General features: G+C 46.7%; 1 pseudogene; it reads left to right on the top strand.

The window, feature by feature from the left end:
* The first annotated feature begins 8,464 nt into the window (after positions 1-8,464).
* LOC122929926 lies at positions 8,465-8,583 on the top strand (annotated as a pseudogene).
* Positions 8,584-22,012: the final 13,429 nt, after the last annotated feature.

Here is a 22,012-nt window from a genome sequence, read left to right as displayed (position 1 = left end):
ATAACTTCACACACACGCTTCTGTGCATTTCCAAGTCTAATTCTGTCACTAAATCCATACCGGTGACCCAGCGCCTAAATACTAGGCCTCAAATTTAAATCCCTCTAAATCTCTCGTTACCCACCGCTGTACTGTTGTTGCTGGGCAAGATATTTAGTGTCCGTCAAAGCACATTTTTTGTTCTGGGTTGAAGTACAATTCCCAATTTAGCAATTTCATAATTTAGTGGTTCCTGCTATATCAGAGCTATTTGAAATCTATCCCAAAAAGGGTATATAATATTGAAGGTGCACATTGGGTCATTCAGAATAACTTCACACACACCCGCTACTGTGTATTTCCAAGTCTAATTCTGTCACTAAACCCATACCTGTCACCCAGCGCCTAAATACTAGGCCTCAAATTTAAATCCCTCTAAATCTCTCGTTACCGCTGTACTGTTGTTGCTGGGCAAGATATTTAGTGTCCGTCAAAGCACATTTTTTGTTCTGGGTTGAAGTACAATTCCCAATTTAGCAATTTCATAATTTAGTGGTTTCTGCTATATCAGAGCTATTTGAAATCTATCCCTAAAAGGGTATATAATATTGAAGGTGCACATAGGGTCATTCAGAATAACTTCACACACACGCTTCTGTGCATTTCCAAGTCTAATTCTGTCACTAAATCCATACCGGTGACCCAGCGCCTAAATACTAGGCCTCAAATTTAAATCCCTCTAAATCTCTCGTTACCGCTGTCCTGTTGTAGCTGGGAAAGTTATTTAGTGCCCGTCAAAGCACATTTTTTGTTCTGGGTTGAAGTACAATTCCCAATTTAGCAATTTCATAATTTAGTGGTTCCTGCTATATCAGAGCTATTTGAAATCTATCCCAAAAAGGGTATATAATATTCAAGGTGCACATTGGGTCATTCAGAATAACTTCACACACACGCTTCTGTGCATTTCCAAGTCTAATTCTGTCACTAAATCCATACCGGTGACCCAGCGCCTAAATACTAGGCCTCAAATTTAAATCCCTCTAAATCTCTCGTTACCGCTGTCCTGTTGTAGCTGGGAAAGTTATTTAGTGCCCGTCAAAGCACATTTTTTGTTCTGGGTTGAAGTACAATTCCCAATTTAGCAATTTCATAATTTAGTGGTTCCTGCTATATCAGAGCTATTTGAAATCTATCCCAAAAAGGGTATATAATATTCAAGGTGCACATTGGGTCATTCAGAATAACTTCACACACACGCTTCTGTGCATTTCCAAGTCTAATTCTGTCACTAAATCCATACCGGTCACCCAGCGCCTAAATACTAGGCCTCAAATTTATATCCCGCTGAATTTGAATACAATACATTGGGCCAAATAATATATTTGTTGTTGTGGTGAACCATAACAATGAGAAAAACATCTAGTAAGGGACGCGGACGTGGACATGGTCGTGGTGGTGTTAGTGGACCCTCTGGTGCTGGGAGAGGACGTGGCCGTTCTGCCACATCCACACGTCCTAGTGTACCAACTACCTCAGGTCCCAGTAGCCGCCAGAATTTACAGCGATATATGGTGGGGCCCAATGCCGTTCTAAGGATGGTAAGGCCTGAGCAGGTACAGGCATTAGTCAATTGGGTGGCCGACAGTGGATCCAGCACGTTCACATTATCTCCCACCCAGTCTTCTGCAGAAAGCGCACAGATGGCGCCTGAAAACCAACCCCATCAGTCTGTCACATCACCCCCATGCATACCAGGGAAACTGTCTCAGCCTCAAGTTATGCAGCAGTCTCTTATGCTGTTTGAAGACTCCGCTGGCAGGGTTTCCCAAGGGCATCCACCTAGCCCTTCCCCAGCGGTGAAAGACATAGAATGCACTGACGCACAACCACTTATGTTTCCTGATGATGAGGACATGGGAATACCACCTCAGCATGTCTCTGATGATGACGAAACACAGGTGCCAACTGCTGCGTCTTTCTGCAGTGTGCAGACTGAACAGGAGGTCAGGGATCAAGACTGGGTGGAAGACGATGCAGGGGACGATGAGGTCCTAGACCCCACATGGAATGAAGGTCGTGCCACTGACTTTCACAGTTCGGAGGAAGAGGCAGTGGTGAGACCGAGCCAACAGCGTAGCAAAAGAGGGAGCAGTGGGCAAAAGCAGAACACCCGCCGCCAAGAGACTCCGCCTGCTACTGACCGCCGCCATCTGGGACCGAGCACCCCAAAGGCAGCTTCAAGGAGTTCCCTGGCATGGCACTTCTTCAAACAATGTGCTGACGACAAGACCCGAGTGGTTTGCACGCTGTGCCATCAGAGCCTGAAGCGAGGCATTAACGTTCTGAACCTGAGCACAACCTGCATGACCAGGCACCTGCATGCAAAGCATGAACTGCAGTGGAGTAAACACCTTAAAACCAAGGAAGTCACTCAGGCTCCCCCTGCTACCTCTTCTGCTGCTGCCGCCTCGGCCTATTCTGCTGCTGCCGCCTCGGCCTCTTCCTCCGCCTCTGGAGGAACGTTGGCACCTGCCGCCCAGCAAACAGGGGATGTACCACCAACACCACCACCACCACCTCCGTCACCAAGCGTCTCAACCATGTCACACGCCAGCGTTCAGCTCTCCATCTCACAAACATTTGATAGAAAGCGTAAATTCCCACCTAGCCACCCTCGATCCCTGGCCCTGAATGCCAGCATTTCTAAACTACTGGCCTATGAAATGCTGTCATTTAGGCTGGTGGACACAGACAGCTTCAAACAGCTCATGTCGCTTGCTGTCCCACAGTATGTTGTTCCCAGCCGGCACTACTTCTCCAAGAGAGCCGTGCCTTCCCTGCACAACCAAGTATCCGATAAAATCAAGTGTGCACTGCGCAACGCCATCTGTAGCAAGGTCCACCTAACCACAGATACGTGGACCAGTAAGCACGGCCAGGGACGCTATATCTCCCTAACTGCACACTGGGTAAATGTAGTGGCAGCTGGGCCCCAGGCGGAGAGCTGTTTGGCGCACGTCCTGCCGCCGCCAAGGATCGCAGGGCAACATTCTTTGCCTCCTGTTGCCACCTCCTCCTTCTCGGCTTCCTCCTCCTCTTCTTCCACCTGCTCATCCAGTCAGCCACACACCTTCACCACCAACTTCAGCACAGCCCGGGGTAAACGTCAGCAGGCCATTCTGAAACTCATATGTTTGGGGGACAGGCCCCACACCGCACAAGAGTTGTGGCGGGGTATTGAACAACAGACCGACGAGTGGTTGCTGCCGGTGAGCCTCAAGCCCGGCCTGGTGGTGTGTGATAATGGGCGAAATCTCGTTGCAGCTCTGGGACTAGCCAATTTGACGCACATCCCTTGCTTGGCGCATGTGCTGAATTTGGTGGTGCAGAAGTTCATTCACAACTACCCCGACATGTCAGAGCTGCTGCATAAAGTGCGGGCCGTCTGTTCGCGCTTCCGGCGTTCACATCCTGCCGCTGCTCGCCTGTCTGCGCTACAGCGTAACTTCGGCCTTCCCGCTCACCGCCTCATATGCGACGTGCCCACCAGGTGGAACTCCACCTTGCACATGCTGGACAGACTGTGCGAGCAGCAGCAGGCCATAGTGGAGTTTCAGCTGCAGCACGCACGGGTCAGTCGCACTACAGAACAGCACCACTTCACCACCAATGACTGGGCCTCCATGCGAGACCTGTGTGCCCTGTTGCGCTGTTTCGAGTACTCCACCAACATGGCCAGTGGCGATGACACCGTTATCAGCGTTACAATACCACTTCTATGTCTCCTTGAGAAAACACTTAGGGCGATGATGGAAGAGGAGGTGGCCCAGGAGGAGGAGGAGGAGGAGGAGGAAGAGGGGTCATTTTTAGCACTTTCAGGCCAGTCTCTTCGAAGTGACTCAGAGGGAGGTTTTTGGCAACAGCAGAGGCCAGGTACAAATGTGGCCAGCCAGGGCCCACTACTGGAGGACGAGGAGGACGAGGATGAGGAGGAGGTGGAGGAGGATGAGGATGAAGCATGGTCACAGCGGGGTGGCACCCAACGCAGCTCGGGTCCATCACTGGTGCGTGGCTGGGGGGAAAGGCAGGACGATGACGATACGCCTCCCACAGAGGACAGCTTGTCCTTACCCCTGGGCAGCCTGGCACACATGAGCGACTACATGCTGCAGTGCCTGCGCAACGACAGCAGAGTTGCCCACATTTTAACCTGTGCGGACTACTGGGTTGCCACCCTGCTGGATCCACGCTACAAAGACAATGTGCCCACCTTACTTCCTGCACTGGAGCGTGATAGGAAGATGCGCGAGTACAAGCGCACGTTGGTAGACGCGCTACTGAGAGCATTCCCAAATGTCACAGGGGAACAAGTGGAAGCCCAAGGCCAAGGCAGAGGAGGAGCAAGAGGTCGCCAAGGCAGCTGTGTCACGGCCAGCTCCTCTGAGGGCAGGGTTAGCATGGCAGAGATGTGGAAAACTTTTGTCAACACGCCACAGCTAACTGCACCACCACCTGATACGCAACGTGTTAGCAGGAGGCAACATTTCACTAACATGGTGGAACAGTACGTGTGCACACCCCTCCACGTACTGACTGATGGTTCGGCCCCATTCAACTTCTGGGTCTCTAAATTGTCCACGTGGCCAGAGCTAGCCTTTTATGCCTTGGAGGTGCTGGCCTGCCCGGCAGCCAGCGTTTTGTCTGAACGTGTATTCAGCACGGCAGGGGGCGTCATTACAGACAAACGCAGCCGCCTGTCTACAGCCAATGTGGACAAGCTGACGTTCATAAAAATGAACCAGGCATGGATCCCACAGGACCTGTCCGTCCCTTGTCCAGATTAGACATTAACTACCTCCCCATAACCATATATTATTGGACTCCAGGGCACTTCCTCATTCAATCCTATTTTTATTTTCATTTTACCATTATATTGCAAGGCTACCCAAAGTTGAATGAACCTCTCCTCTGCCTGTGTGCTAGGCCTAAATATATGCCAATGGATTGTTGCAGTGGTGGCTGACGTGAAGCCTCATTCTCTGCTATGACATGCAGACTGATTCTCTGGTGACATGAAGCCAGATCCTCTGTTACGGGACCTCTCTCCTCTGCCTGGGTGCTGGGCCTAAATTTATGAAAATGGACTGTTGCAGTGGTGGGTGACGTGAAGCCTGATTCTCTGCTATGACATGCAGACTGATTCTCTGGTGACATGAAGCCAGATCCTCTGTTACGGGACCTCTCTCCTCTGCCTGGGTGCTGGGCCTAAATTTATGAAAATGGACTGTTGCAGTGGTGGGTGACGTGAAGCCTCATTCTCTGCTATGACATGCAGACTGATTCTCTGCTGACATGAAGCCAGATTGTCTGTTACGGGACCTCTCTCCTCTGCCTGGGTGCTGGGCCTGAATTTATGACAATGGACTGTTGCAGTGGTGGCTGACGTGAAGCCTGATTCTCTGCTATGATATGAAGACTGATTCTCTGCTGACATGAAGCCAGATTGTCTGTTACGGGACCTCTCTCCTCTGCCTGGGTGCCGGGGCCTAAATATCTGAGAATGGACTGTTCCAGTGGTGGGTAACGGGAAGCCAGATTCTCTGCTATGATATGAAGACTGATTCTCTGCTGACATGAAGCCAGATTGTCTGTTACGGGACCTCTCTCCTCTGCCTGGGTGCTGGGCCTAAATTTATGAAAATGGACTATTACAGTGGTGGGTGACGTGAAGCCTGATTCTCTGCTATGACATGAAGACTGATTCTCTGCTGACATGAAGCCAGATTGTCTGTTATGGGACCTCTCTCCTCTGCCTGGGTGCCGGGGCCTAAATATCTGAGAATGGACTGTTCCAGTGGTGGGTGACGGGAAGCCAGATTCTCTGCTATGGAACCTCTCTCCAATTGATTTTGGTTAATTTTTATTTATTTAATTTTTATTTTAATTAATTTCCCTATCCACATTTGTTTGCAGGGGATTTACCTACATGTTGCTGCCTTTTGCAGCCCTCTAGCCCTTTCCTGGGCTGTTTTACAGCCGTTTTAGTGCCGAAAAGTTCAGGTCCCCATTGACTTCAATGGGGTTCGGGTTCGGGACGAAGTTCGGATCGGGTTCGGATCCCGAACCCGAACATTTCCGGGATGTTCGGCCGAACTTCTCGAACCCGAACATCCAGGTGTTCGCTCAACTCTACTTATTAGCCATTCAGCGGTACAGTTATATGTTTTAAAGCCTTTTTTGTGGTGTAATAAGGGCTTATTTTACGTTCTGCGGTGAAGTGACAAAATTACAGCCTTTTTTGGGGTGTATTACTGGAAAAAAAAAGTCTTATTAGCCGTTCAGCGGTGCAGTTATATGTTTTAAAGCCATATTTGGGGTGTATTAGTGGACCAAAAGGAAAAAAGGGTTTATTTGCCATTCAGAGGTGCAGTTATATGTCCTGAAGCCTTTTTTAGGGTGTATTAGTGGGAAAAAAAGGCTTGTTAGTCGTCATGCAGTAAATTGACAAAATTACAGCATTTTTTTGGGTGTATCAGTGGAAAAAAAAGTCTTATTAGCCGTTCAGCGATGCAGTTATATGTTCTAAAGCCTTTTTTTGTAGTGTATTAGTGGGGGAAAAAAGGCTTGTTAGCCATTGTGTGGTGAAGTGGCAAAATTACAGCTTTTTTGGGGGTGTATTAGTGGAAAATGGGCTTATTTGCTGTTGTGCGGTAAAGTGATACAATTACAGCCTTTTTTGGGGAGTATTAGTTGAGAAAGAAAAAAAAGTGTTATTAGCCGTTCAGCAGTGCAGTTACACGTTCTGAAGCCTTTTTTGGGGTTTATTAGTGGGGATAAAATGGCTTATTAGCCTTGGTGCAGTGAAGTGACAACATTACAGCCTTTTTTGGGGTGAATTAGTGGGAATAAAAAGTCTTATTAGCCTTTCAGCTGTGCAGTTATATGTTCTGAAGCCTTTTTTGGGATGTATTAGTAAAAAAAAAAAGGCTTGTTAGTCGTCGTGCAGTAAATTGACAAACTTACTGAATTTTTTTGGGTGTATTAGTGGGAAAAAAAAGTCTTATTAGCCGTTCAGCGGTGCAGTTATATGTTCTAAAGCCTTTTTTTGTGGTCTATTAGTGGGGGAAAAAAGGCTTGTTAGCCGTTGTGTGGTAAAGTAACAAAATTACAGATTTTTTTGGGGTGTATTAGTGAGAACAAAAAGGGCTTATTTGCTGTTGTTCGGTGAAGTGACAAAATTACAGCCTTTTTTGGGGAGTATTAGTGGAAAAAAAAGGCTTATTAGCTGTTCAGCGATGCAGTCATATGTTCTAACGCCTTTTTTTGTGGTGTATTAGTGGGGGGAAAAAGGCTTGTTAACCATTGTGTGGTGAAGTGACAAAATTACAGCTTTTTTTTAGGGTGTATTAGTGGAAAATGGGCTTATTTGCTATTCTGCGGTGAAGTGACAAAATTACAGCCACTTTTGTGGAGTATTAGTGGAAAAAATTTTGTTATTAGCCGTTCAGCGGTGCAGCTATATGTTCTGAAGCCTTTTTTGGGGTGTATTAGTGAAAAAAAAGGCTTGTTACTCGGCGTGCAGTAAATTGACAAAATTGCTGCATTTTTTTGGGTGTATTAGTGGAAAAAAAAGGCTTGTTAATCGTTGTGTGGTAAAGTGACACAAGTACAGATTACAGCCTTTTTTGGGGCGTATTAGTTGGAAAAAAGGCTTATTAGCACTTGGATACCCTGTCACAGCTTCATTGGATTTTAACCGGACATAATGGCAAGTGAGTGGGAGTGCGGGCTGGAGGGGTAGAGGGGGCCATAATAACAGGTTCTAAAGAATACAGGTGGAGTCTGTGTGCCCCCCCAAATCCAAGCCGGCACTTAGGCTCTGGACCAAGGCAGAGGTGGAAAATCGGGCTATAAAGACCAATTAGAGGGCGGGCTATGGGTCCGGAGGCTTGCGGTCGGGAAGAATACACCTGGTGGCCAGAAGCAGGGTGCGCTTATAGTGCCAACAGCACCTCCCTAGATAAGACTCTGACTGCAGGCACCTAAAAAGCTGAAGCGGCCTGAACCCCCAATTTGACTAGCTAATGTGTCACTAAGGGGATACTGCTACTCTGTCTTAAGGCCATACGTTTATGGACAGGGTGGAAAAGAATCTGGAACCACTACAGCAAGCTAGCACTACTAGTGAAACTTAATTAAATGAGAAAAGTACGGGGACTGGTAACTGTGAGATAGCAGGAACTAATCCAAATAATATAACTAGGTTTTCTGGATTATTTGTGAGGGATGGGCGAGGTTTGTCGAATGTCTTTATTATTATTTTTTTCTTCTTCCTCTCTTCTCATTTTCCTCCTCTATCCCCGCCGTGCCCTCCTACTCCTTCTCCTGTCTCAGGGTTCCTGACCCTTTTATAACATTGGGGGTCCTGCCACATTTTGGGAATGGATAGGATTATGAACAAAAAACATGAGAATTATCTCATGTCAACGGTTATTCTAAGCTGAATGTACCTGCACTCGTCAGATCGCAGAAGATAAGCAGCTTAAGGCTTGGCTAGTACCAGCTTGGGAAAATGGTTGGGAATCCCTTGTTCCGTTGACTAATGGTGAGTACAATAAAGGAATTCAAGAGGGGCCTGGACGTATTTCTGGAGCTTAATAATATTACAGGCTATAGCTACTAGAGAGGGGTCGTTGATCCATGGAGTTATTCTGATTGCCTGATTGGAGTCGGGAAGGATTTTTTTATTCCCCTAAGTGGAGAAAATTGGCTTCTGCCTCACAGGGTTTTTTTTTTTTTGCCTTCCTCTGGATCAACTTGCAGGATAACAGGCAGAACTGGATGGACAAATGTCTTTTTTCGCCCTTATGTACTATGTTACTATGTAATATTAGGGGGTTGAGTAGGGGTTCAAAGAGAGTTGCGGTCTTTGATGTAATACATAGATCTCTCCCTGCAATAGTCTGTTTAGAGGAAACACACCTGATGAATGAGACGATGGACGGGATATGTAGACCATGGATGCAATATACTTTCCACTCAGTGTATTCAGCATACGCCAGAGGAGTAAGCATATTAATACACCGGGACATAGATATAAAAATAGTGAAAGTAATTATAGATAAGGAGGGCCGATATGTCCTGCTGGACAGTATACTGGAAGGTAGGGCGTGGTTAATAGCAAGTATGTATATACCTCCACCCTTTAAAACCGACGTCCTATAAAAAATGTATGATATTGCACTTAAGGCAGGGGATAAATCACTGTTGGTGGTTGGAGACTTCAATAACGTTATGGATGCAAGAATAGATAGATGTAAATTGGGGTATAATCAGGGGCCCTGCATGGGATCTAAATAAAAAAATATCACTAAAGAGATGGGTTGGATTGACATTTGGAGGGTTATGCACCTTAATTTACGGAAATACTTGTGTTTTTCAAAGACTCATAGGAGTTTATCACAAATTGATATAGTTTTCACAAATGAGAAAGGCTCACTGGAAATTGTAGGGGTGAAATATGGGCAAAGGGGGGTTTCGGACCACAATCCAATCAATATAAATATTAAAACACAAAAAATAAAAAAAAGAGGGATGAACATAAGTATAGGATGGATAAATATGATGGATACACACAATAAGATCTTGCGAGAGATAAGAGAGTTTTTTTAGATAAACGATGGATCAACGACAGATAATATGATATGGGAGGCTGCCAAGGCCTTTATTAGAGGGATTATTACAAAGTATACAGTAATATATAAGAAAGGAATAAGGGAGAAAATAACAAAATTGGAAGGTGAGGCAGAAAAAAATGAAAAAAAATACATTGCAAACCCTACAGATCAAAATTATACTCTCTGGATAGAGAAGGCCTCTGAATTAAAGGATGAATTGTTTTTATTATTGGCAGAACAACAAAAAGAAAATCATGTAAGGGATAACTATATTTATGCACATACCCTAGGGAAAAAATTCTGCGGCCCTGGTAGCGACCCAAACAAAAAAGAATAAGTATATCCATTGTATAATGGATAAAATGGGACATAAAAATACTGAGCAAACAGACAAAATAGAGTTACTCCAAAAATACTTTGCGGATATATACAGTAGTAAGATAAACAAAAACTCAGAGCAAATACAACAGTTTTTGGATGAAATTACTCGGCTAAAAATAGATCAATGTAAGTCCCTGGAAGCTCCCTTAACCCCGATAGAAGTGAAGGATATGTTAAATGGGATAACAAAGAACAAGGCTCCAGGAATAGATGGCATCCAGTTCCAGGTGTATGCTCAATATAAAGAAATATTAATTCCGAAACTACTTAGAATCTGGGAGTCAGCGAAACTGGTGGGAAAATTGCCAGACTCTATGCGAGAAGCCTTGATTGCACTTATCTTAAAGCCAGGTAAGGACCTGGCCCTGATGGATTCGTATTGTCCTATTTCATTGATCACTACAGACAATAAAATATTGGCAAAGATTTTGGCAAATAGACTCAGGAGTGTGATCTCTGAGCTTGTTCACCCTGCTCCCTCTTCTGCTGTGCTGGTGGCTCTGTGCGACCATCGCCTCTTCATCCGAACTAGACAGGTTACTCGCATGACCTTGATTCCATGTGGGGTAGAGGACCTCATCATCCTCCACATCATCTTCAACCCAGTCTTCACCCCTGCCCTTCTTGTCGGTCTGCACACTGCAGAAAGCCACAGCAGTTGGCACCTGGTTCTCCCATTTACTCATCCAGAAACATAAGTGGTTGGGAATCGGTGCACTCATTCTCTTCCACTTCTGGGGCAGGGCTATGTGGATGGCCCTGGGACACCCTGCTAGCAGAGTCATCAAAAAGCAGAAGAGACTGCTGCATGACTTGGGGCTCAGACTGCTTGGCTGATTGGCGAGAGGGTGAGGTGAAAGACTGATGGACATGGGCTGCAGGTGCCAACTCCGATCTTTCAGCAGGAGACTGGGTGGGAGACAATGTGAAGGAACTGGAGGCACTGTCAGCCACCCAATCTACTATCACCTGTACTTGTTCTGGCCTCACCATTCGTAGAGCCGCATTCGGCCCTACCAAAAAACGCTGAAGGTTCTGTCGCCTAGTCGCACCTGAAGAAGGTGTTTCACTTGTGAATGTAGATCGATCAAGTCCTCTCCCTGCAACAGGAGCTCCACCAGCAGCACCACGACTGGGGCCACGTTAATTTGTCAACCATCAATGTAACTGCAGTATTGACTGGTTGTATTGGTCTGTCAGAAATGCAGCAAAGGCCGCAAATGTAGTGTCTTGCACAAAATGCGTGTTCTTTTTAAACCCAGAATATAACTGCAGTATTTAAAGCTTGTATTTGACTGTGACAAATGCAGCAAAGGCCCCAGATGTAGGGTCTTGCACAAAATGGGTGTTTTTTTAAAACCAGAATATAACTGCAGTATTTAAAGCTTGTATTGGACTGTCAGAAATGCAGCAAAGGCCCCAGATGTAGTGTCTTGAACAAAATGGGTGTATTTTTAAACCCAGAATATAATTGCAGTATTTAAAGCTTGTATTTGACTGTCACAAATGCAGCAAAGGCCCCAGATGTAGGGTCTTGCACAAAATGGATGTTTTTTTAAAACCGGAATATAACAGCGTTATTTAACGCTTGTATTGGACTGTCACAAATGCAGTGCAAGGCACAAATGTACTTTTTAGCAAAAAGTAAATACATTTGTCCTCACACAATCTAACAGATGGATTTACTTAGATTGTACTTTACAGAAAAAAATGTCAATATGTAGCCCTCTGGGTCCCTTAACTTACAGAACGATTCCCTATATTATTTTGCCTTCCCCTGGCACATATGCAGTGCAGGTGCACTTAAAAAATGGGTACATGTTGCACACTGAACTAAAAGAACAGGGTTAAATTATTGTCCCTGGCACATATGCTGTGCTGGTGCACTAAACTTGCACAAAATGTCCGCCGACGCCCACCTAACTAACAGACGGATAAAAGTTATTTTTCTGTGTCACTGAGCTCAGGGCAGGGTAAAAAATCACTGTAGATCGCTGAGTTAACAAGTTCTGATAACAGTGGGCCAGTCCTATAGTCTTAATACCCAAGCTGGACGGGACTTTACGGTTTTGTAATGATTTTCGTAAGCTGAACAAAATATCTAAATTCGATGCATATCCCATGCCTCGGGTGGATGAGCTTATTGAAATGTTAGGCTAAGCCCGGTATTTTTCTGTTTTGGACCTCACCAAAGGGTACTGGAAGGTACCCTTGACGGAGGCTGCCAAAAAGAAAACTGCCTTTATTACACCAGAGGGGCTGTACCAATATAAGGTGTTACCCTTCTGTGTGCATGGTGCCCCTGCCACTTTTCAACGTCTAATGGACATTGTGCTTCGTCCACATCGGCGGTACACCTTGGCTTACCTGGATGATATTGTCATTCACAATACCGACTGGGAAAGTCACCTGCCCAAAATACAGACTGTAGTTGACTCCCTTCGAAAGGCCGGTCTAACAGCTAACCCTAAAAAGGTGCGATAGGGTTAGAGGAGACCAAATACCTGGGGTATGTCATTGGGCGTGAAGTCATCAAACCCCAAGTAAACAAAATAGAGGCGTTAAGGAATTGGCCCCGACCTGTCACCTCTAGGCAAGTAAAGTCATTACTGGGAATAGTGGGCTATTATACGGGTCTCGTTCCCCATTTTGCCAGTTTAGCAGCATTGACAGTGCTCTTGAAGGTACGGAAGTCCGTGATGGTCTGCTGGAATAAACAAGCAGAAGAGGCTTTCTCCACTTTGAAGTCGGCCCTGTGTGGGTCCCCGGTTTTGGTGATGCCCGACTTCAAAAGGGTGGTTTTAGTACAGACTGATGCCTCCAAAGTAGTCTCAGGAAGTCATTGGGGAGGAGCATGCCGTTGTCTTCCTGAGCCGTAAGCTCACTCCAGCCGAGACCCGGTATAGTATAGTGGAGAGAGAGTGCCTGGCCATTAAGTGGGCACTCAAATCTCTCCGATATTATCTGTTGGGGAGAAAGTTCTATCTGGTGACCGACCACTCCCCTCTCAAGTGGTCTAGCCAGGCCAAAGAGAGGAATGTTCAGGTCACCAGATGGTTCTTGTCCTTGCAAAACTTTACGTTTACAGTAGAACACAGGGCAAGTCAGTTACAGGGAAACGTGGATGCCCTGTCCCGGGTACACTGTCTGACGTGTGTTCACCCCCTCAGGGTTGAACAAGGGAGGGGTATGTGACATAGCAAGGGGTTTTGTTTGGGAAGGCAGGTATTTACCTCCCAACATGGGCGGCTGGGCTGATTTCCAGCCAGGTGAGATCAAATACCGGACCGGAGTTAAAGTGCCGGTCCGGGTTTTGGCAGCACCTGGCTGTGCTTTAAGTAGGCAGCTGGGCTCAGTAGCTGAGTCTCTGTTTTGGGATCTGAAGCATGGTGCTGTGCTGGAAGGCTGAGAGCTGTATGAGAGCTGCACCCTGGGAAACATGCCCCCTAAAACTTGCTGTGAACTGCCAGAGATAAAACGGCTAGAAAGGTGACGTGTCTGTTCTATGGACTTTTCATTGTGTGAATTAACACCAAGACTGTAATATGTCGTTTTTCTTTTGCCTTTTGTGTGAATAAACACTGACATTTTGATTTACGAACTTACTTTGCCTCTGTACTGCGTCCGCTTACCCTGCCTACTAGAGCAAAGCCTCACAGTACCCGTGCCGTTCAGAGGTGCAGTTATACACCTCTGTCCCTGCCTACTTGGACTTACCCATCCTAGGCAACGGAGCGCAACTGGGTGGTGATCCCTAACCTGAGTAAGTGCGGGAGAGACAAACAAAACAGACAAACACAGACAGGTCAAACTAGCAATGTCAAAACCAGGAGGTCAAGGCGGTACCAGAGGACAAGCAGAAGCAGCGTCAATGTGCAAACCTGGAGTCAATACCAGGAGAAGCAAGTAAGAAACAGGAAGCAGGCAAGGACGAGTCAAAGTCAAGCAGAAGTCAAATATCAAGAGAGGCAACAGTAAAAAAGGAGCAAGCAAGGGACGAAGTAAAAAATTAGGCAAAATACAAACACTGAGTAGCAATGTCCAAGGGAATATACACAATGTATAGGACCTTAATCACAGGCAACCTGTGGCCAGCAGGCTGCCTGTTAAATATGGGAGAGAAGGACTCATCCCCCTGAGTACTGCTGAGCGCCGAGTGCTGATTTCAGCGCTGAGGCTCCTTGCCGTTACTACGGGAGCGGAGGAGGCCAACCGATAAGGAGGCGTGCGTGGCCGGGTCCTCTCCGCCCCCCCTGTTGCCCTGGAGACGAGGACGCAGCGCACGTTCTCGCTCCAAACTTATCACAGGCGCCAGCGGCACCGAAGGGAAGGAGTGGCACTTATTAGCCATTCAGCGGTCCAATTATATGTTTTAAAGCCTTTTTTGTGGTGTATTAATGGGAAAAAAGGGCTTATTTGACGTTCTGCGGTGAAGTGACAAAATTGCATCCTTTTTTGTGGTGTATTACTGGGAAAAAAAAGTATCATTAGCCATTCAGCGGTGCAGTTATATGTTCTGAAGCCTGCCTGGTGATACGCGCAGGGAGTTTTTACCTGCATCCCATGTCTGCTGTCTTGTATAATTGATAAGTAGTATCTAATGTCTTATTAACTAATTGTGCATTATCTTTGGCGGCATATGTTTGTTCCAATTTGGAACCTGGTTGTTGGAGTTATGTGGTTGGACATATTTGTAGTCCACACACAATGATGTAAATTATATACAATGATTTTAATGTTTTGGGATAACGTACAATATTTATATAAGAGGTGCAGCCTTGCTTGTGGTAGTTCTTTTCTTTTTTGGGTTTCAGCCTTTTTGAGGTGTATTAGTGGGAAAAAAAAAGTCTTATTAGCTGTTGTGCAGTGAAGTGACAAAATGCAGTTTTTTCGGAGTGTATTAATGGAAAAAAAAAGTCTTATAAGCAGTTCAGCGGTGCAGTTATACGTTCTAAAGCCTTTTTTTGTGGTGTATTAGTGGAAAAAAGAAAGAAAAGGGCTTATTTGCCGTTGTGCAGTGAAGTAACAAAATTACAGTCTTTTTTTGGGGTGTATTAGTGAAAAAAAAATGTGTTATTAGCCCTACAGAGGTGCAGTTATATGTTCTGAAGCATTCTTTCGGGTGTATTAGTGGGAAAAATGGGGCTTACTGGCCTTGGTGCGTTGAAGTGACAAAATTATAGCCTTACCTGTTGTGCGGTAAAGTGACAAAATTACTGCATTTTTTGGGGTGTATTCATAGAAAAAAGTCTTATTAGCCGTTCAGCGGTGCAGTTATATGTTCTAAAGCCTTTTTTGTGGTGTATTAGTGGAAAAAAAAGAAATGGGCTTGTTAGCCGTTGTGTGGTAAATTACAAAATTGCAGTCTTTTTTGGGGTGTAGTAATGGGGAAAAAAAGTATAATTAGCTGTTCAGTGGTGCAGTTATATGTTCTAAAGCCTTTTTTGTGGTGTATTAGTGGGGAAAAGGGCTTATTTGCTGTTGTGCGGTGAAGTGACAAAATTACAGTCTTTTTTGGGGTGTATTAGTGGGAAAAAAGTATTAGCGGTTCAGCGGTGCAGTTATATGTTCTAAAGCCTTTTTTGGGGTGTCTTAGTAACACAAAAGGGCTTATTTGCCATTCAGCTGTGCAGTTATATGTTCTAAAGCCTTTTTTGCGGTGTATTAATGGAAATGCTTGGGGTTTATTAAGTTTATTTTTAATTATTTATTTGATCTAACAGTATGTCAGACAGAGAAGTGACAGGCCCTGCACAGGGAAGGGAGTCCTAAATGTTTCTGGCATAGGCACAGGTCGCAGCAGAGTAAAGTGGCGTGGCAGCAGGGGTCACTTCCCGGTGTCAAGTGGTCATGTCTTGACCAGAAAACCAGAGGTGCTTGAATGGATGACTCTGTCATCCACTTCATGGCAAGTGACAACAGACACCCCCAGCCAAGAGTCGGTGGGTTCGTCAGACACAACCCTTAGTTGGCATGGCCTGGAAGCAGGTGTTGTGCCCTCACCGGTCCTCAACCCTGCCTCTGTCTTTTTCTGTTCCCTCAGCCAGACAAGTATTATATGCTGTGGGCTCAACTCCACTATACAGCGAGGACGAGCTACTATAGGACAGTCAGCAGCTACTGCCCAGCCAAGATCTGGAGGAGACATCGGCCGCTTTCTCTGGCAGGCAGGCAAGTAATGATAAGGAGAGTGGTGTGGGAGCTGGTGTTGCGAGCAGTCAGGATCCTGGCTCAGAGACCGTTGAGGAGAACATCAGTGGCGTGCAGACATTACTCGATGATGATGCAGCCAATCGCAATTGGGAGATGGGTGATGAAGGGGCTTCATCATCATCGGGAGAAGAGGATGGCAGCTTGCACGTGAGGCAACGGCGGAGTTATAAAGTCGGTAGCGTGGCCAGGAGTCAGCAGGGTGGCAACAGTGGGAGGTCGGGAGCCAAATGTGCCCGGGGTAAACCTCCCTCTTTGCAGGAACCTACCTGACCAGAAAGTAGTGGTGCAGGGGTTCACGGAGGTAGCGGTGGTAGGAGTCAGTTACTGCAGAGTGTTGGGGGTGAAACAACCTACTCTGCGATGTGGCAGTTTTTTGTTACGCCGCCAGAGGAGGTGGACATGGCCATTTGCCAAATCTGTGGGAAGAAGGTGAAGCATGGCCAGGGTGCCAATGTTGGCACCACGGCCCTGTGTCAACATATGCAGAGTCATCATAAAGTGGCCTGGGAGAGCCGTGGCTCCGATGTGGTGGTCCAGCCTGCTGCAGCAACCGCTGCATCACCCAGTGGCACGCACCCAATTTCAGGCAGTCAAGGCTCCACCACCTCAGCTGAAGGGAGCTGTCTGTCCTCTCCATCATCTACTGGTTCTGATGCTCCTGCGGCATGTCATCCTACTTCTCGTCACTTATTTTGTCAGCAGTCGCTCACCGAAGCGATTTCCAGCAATACGCTTGTTGTCATCCTATGAAGCAGAAGCTGAACGTGCTCCTGGCCAAGTTGCTGGTGCTGCAGTCGCTCCCTATCCAAGTGGTGGACTCTGCACCTTTCAGAGAATTGATGGCTTGTGCCAAGCCGAGGTAGAGAGTCCCAAGCCGTTTTGGAGCTCAGCCATGCCCCCTGTGAAGGAGCCCAGCACCGCCTGTAACCAGCAATCTCCTCCTTGCTCACGAAGTCAGATCGCTGTAATGTCGCGATGCATGAGTTCGCGCATGCGCAGGTCCTTCCCTGAGGCTGATGCCAGCACAGGGAAGGAACACTATGCCGCCACTGCACATGCGCGAGCTCACGCATCGCGAGATTACGGCGATCTGACTTCGTGAGCAAGGAGGAGATTGCTGGTTACAGGCGGTGCTGGGCTTCTTCACAGGGGGCATGGCCTGGACTGCAGAACGGTTAATACAGCCCCTTGGGCTCCTTACCAGGGTCATTTACATATATATAAAATCATTTTTTTCCCCTAAATAAAACCACACAGAGAAATGGGACAAGTCTATTGCGGACATGCTACCGGCGATCTAGCCGTGCATATTCCGCATCTCTATAGGGTAAAAAGAGGTGACAGAATCCGTTTAAGGGCTCATGCACACGAATACATTTTTCTTTCCGTGTCCGTTCTGTTTTTTTTTTTTTGTGGAACATATGCGAAACTATTCACTTCAATGAGTCCGCAAAAATAAAAAATTAAGTTACTCCGTGTGCTTTTCATTTCCGTATGTCCGTTCCGTAAAAAAATAGAACATGTCCTATTATTGTCCGCATTAAGGACAAGGATAGTACAGTTCTATGAAGGGCCAGCTGTTCCGTTCTGCAAAATACGGAATGTAGACGGATGTCATCCGTATTTTTGCGGATCCATTTTTTGCAGACCGCAAAATATATAAGGTAGTTTGCATGAGCCCTAACTCTCTTGGGCATGGAGTTCACTACAGCTTCACAGGCTGCCACTGGAATGCTCTTCCACTCCTCCATGACAACATCACAGAGCTGGCGGATGTTAGAAACCTTGCGCTCCTCCACCTTCTGTTTGCGGATGCCCCACAGATGCTCAATAAGGTATAGTTCTGGAGACATGCTTGGCCAGTCCAGCGGCTTTATCCTCAGTTTCTTTACCAAGTCAGTGGTCATCTTGGAGGTGTGTTTGGGGGTCATTATCATGTTGGAATACTGCCCTGCGGCCCAGTTTCTGAAGGGAGGGGGTCATGCTCTGCTTCAGTATGTCACAGTACATGTTGGCATTCATGGTTCCCTCAATGAACTTTAGCTCCCCACAGCCAGCAGCACTCGCTTGACTGTAGGTAAGACACTTTTGTCTTTGTACTCCTCACCTGGGTGCCGCCAAACACGCTTGACACCATTTGAACCAAATAAGTTTATCTTGGTCTCATCAGACCATAGGACATTCCAGTAATCCATGTCTGCTTGTCTTCAATAAACAGTTTGCAGGCTTTCTTGTGCATCAGCTTTAAAAGAGGCTTCCTTCTGGGATGACAGCCATGTAGACCAATTTGATGCAGGGTGCGGCATATGGTTTGAGCACTGATAGGCTGACCCCCCACACCTTGAACCTCTGCAGCAATGCTGGCAGCACTCATACTTCTATTTTTCAAAAACAACCTGTGGATATAACACTGAGCACATGCACTCAACTTCTTTGGTTGACCATGACGTTGCCTGTTCTGAGTGAAACCTGTTAAACGGATGTATGGTCTTGGCCACCGTGCTGCAGCTCAGTTTCAGGGTGTTGGCAATGTTCTTATAGCTAAGGCCATCTTTAAGCAACAATTCTTTTTTTCACATCCTCAGAGAGTTCTTTGCAATGAGGTGCCATGTTGAACTGCCAGTGACCAGTATGAGAGTGTGAGAATGATAACATTAAAGTTAACACACCTGCTCCCCATTCACACCGGAGACCTTGTAACTAGAGTTGAGCAGACACCTGGATGTTCGGGTTCGGCAGGTTCGGCCAAACTTGAAAAAAAAGTTTGGGTTCGGGACCCGAACTTGACCCAAACTTGACCCCGAACCCCATTGAAGTCAATGGGGACCCGAACTTTTGGTCACTAAAATGGCTCTAAAATAGTCCTGGAAAGGGCCTGAGGGTTGCAAAAGGCATCAAAATGTGCTAAAGAGCATGACACCTGTTCTGCAAACAAATGTGGATAGGGAAATTACACAAAATACAGAAAAATAAAAAATAACGATCTGGATCTAGGAGTAGGAAGTTGAGGAGGCGGTGGATGGGTGGATGTGGCGGTGTAGGTTGACGTGGCGGTGTAGGTGGAAGCAGCGGTGAAGGAGGAATAGGTAGCCAACACTGATTTGTGTTATTTTTTATTTTTAAATTGGGGTATCCCCCAAAATATTGGGACATATAACAAAATAAAACAAAGAATAAGTGCACTTGAGTACAAGAATGGTTGAGGCTGGTATAAATGTATATTCTGCACAAGGTACGGACAAGTCCTGTGCGATCCATGCCTGGTTCATTTACATTTATAAGCGTAAGCTTGTCCACATTGGCTGTGGCCTGTGATAATGCTCTCTGCCGTGCTAAACACACGTTCACACTATACACTGGCTGCAGGGCAGGTCAGCACCTCCAAGGCTGACAAAGCTTTTCCACATGTCAGCCATGCTAACCCTGCCTCTCAGGTGCTGGCGGTGCCCCAGCTGCGTTGGCGACCTCTTCCTCCTCCTCTGCCTTTGCCTTGTGCTTCCACTGTGTCCCCGCTGTCAGGTGGGAATGCCATCAGCAGTGTGCACTTGTAGTCGCGCATCTTCCCTTCAGTAACAGATGTTTTCACTAAATTTAGTTTCCTGTCAGCAATGCAGAGCAGGGGTTCATTCACGGCAAAAGGGGGTTCATGTCACCCAGCAATAGAACAGAGGATTTAGAGAGAACGAGGCCCATGTCACCCAGGCACAGCAGGGGTTCATTCATGGCAAAAGGGGGTTCATGTCACCCAGCAATACAACAGAGGATTTTGAGAGATTTAGGCCCCTGTCACCCATGCACAGCAGGGGTTCATTCACAGCAAAAGGGGGTTCATGTCACCCAGCAATAGAACAGAAGATTTTGAGAGATTTAGGCCCCTGTCACCCAGGCACAGCAGGGGTTCATTCACGGCAAATGGGGGTTCATGTCACCCAGCAATAGATCAGACGATTTAGAGAGATTTAGGCCCCTGTCACCCAGGCACAGCAGGGGTTCAGTCACGGAAAAAGGGGGATCTTGTCACCCAGCAATAGAACAGAGGATTTTGAGAGATTTAGGCCCCTGTCTCCCAGGCACAGTAGGGGTTCATTCATGGCAAAAGGGGGTTCTTGTCATCCAGCAATACAACAGAGGATTTTGAGAGATTTAGGCCCTGTTACCCAGGCACAGCAGGGGTTTGTATACGCCAAAAATGGTAAAATGTCACCCGACAATTGAAAATAAGATTTTTTTTAATTTAGGGCACTAAAATTGGCACTTTTTTTTTTATTAAAATGGCTCTAAAATAGTCCTTGAAAAGACTAGAGGGATGGAAATGGCAGTAATATGTGCTTAAGAGCATGGCAACTGCTCTGCAAACAAATGTGGATAGGGAAATAACTTAAAATGAAATAAAATAACGAAAAATTACAAATTATTAACCTGCAACTCAGAGAAGGAGGTGGATATGAAGTCGGAGGTTGAGGAGGCGGTGAATGTGGTGTTGTAGGTGGAGGCAGCAATGGAGGAGGAACAGGTAGCCAACAATGTTGTTGTTTTTTTGCACTTGACTTGAGTACAAGAATGTATGTTTGATGGTGGTATAAATGTCAATTCTGCACAAGGTACAGACAAGTCTTGTGGGATCCAGGCCTGGTTCATTTTAATGAACGTGAGCTTGTCCACGTTGGCTGTGGACAGGCAGCTGCATCTGTCTGTAATGAGGCCTCCTGCAGTGCTAAATACACGTTCAGAGAGTACACTGGCTGCAGGGCAGGCCAGCACCTCCAAGGCATACAGGGCAAGCTCTGGCCATGTGGACAATCTGGAGACCCAGAAGTTGAATGGGGCAGAACCATCAGTCAGTACGTGTAGTCGTGTGCACAGGTAGTGTTCCACCATGTTGTTCAAATGCTGCCTCCTGCTAACACGTTCCATATCAGCAGTTGGGGCCAGTTGTTGCAGCGAGGTGACAAAGCTTTTCCACATGTCGGCTATGCAAACCCTGCCTTCTGAGGTGCTGGCGCTGACACAGCTGCGTTGGCGACCTCTTCCTCCTCCCCTGTCTTCCCCTTATGCTTCCACTTGGGTCAGTCGGGAATGCTCTCAGGAGTGCGTCTACCAGCGTGCGCCGTTAGTCGCGCATCTTCCGATCACGCTCCAGTGAGGGAATTAAGGATGGCACATTGTCTTTGTAACGGGGATCCAGCAGGGTGGCCACCCAGTAGTCAGCACACGTTAAAATGTGGGCAACTCTGCAGTCGTTGCGCAGGCACTGCAGCATGTAGTCGCTCATGTGTGCCAGGCTGCCCAGAGGTAAGGACAAGCTGTCCTCTGTGGGAGGCATATCGTCTGCGTCCTCCGTATCCCCCCAGCCACGCACCAGTGATGGACCTGATCTGCGTTGGATGCCACCCCGCTGTGAACATGCTTCATCCCAATCCTCCTCCTCCTCGTCCTCCAGTAGTGGGCCCTGGCTGGCCAAATTTGTACCTGGACTCTGCTGTTGCAAAAATCCTCTTTCTGAGACACTTCTAAAAGACTGGCCTAAAAGTGTTAGAGATGACCCCTCTTCCTTCTCCTCTTCCTGGGCCACATCCTCTTCCATCATCGCCCTAAGTTTTTTCTCAAGGAGACATAGAAGTGGTATTGTAACGCTGATAACGGCGTCATCGCCACTGGCCATGTTGGTGGAGTACTCGAAACAGCGCAACAGGGCACACAGGTCTTGCATGGAGGCCCAGTCATTGGTGGTGAAGTGGTGCTGTTCCGCAGTGTGACTC

Source organism: Bufo gargarizans, chromosome 2 (assembly GCF_014858855.1).
Source record: "Bufo gargarizans isolate SCDJY-AF-19 chromosome 2, ASM1485885v1, whole genome shotgun sequence".
Lineage (NCBI taxonomy): Eukaryota > Metazoa > Chordata > Amphibia > Anura > Bufonidae > Bufo > Bufo gargarizans.
The sequence above is the reverse complement of the archived record's forward strand: the minus strand, read 5'-3'. Positions and strand labels throughout refer to the sequence as shown.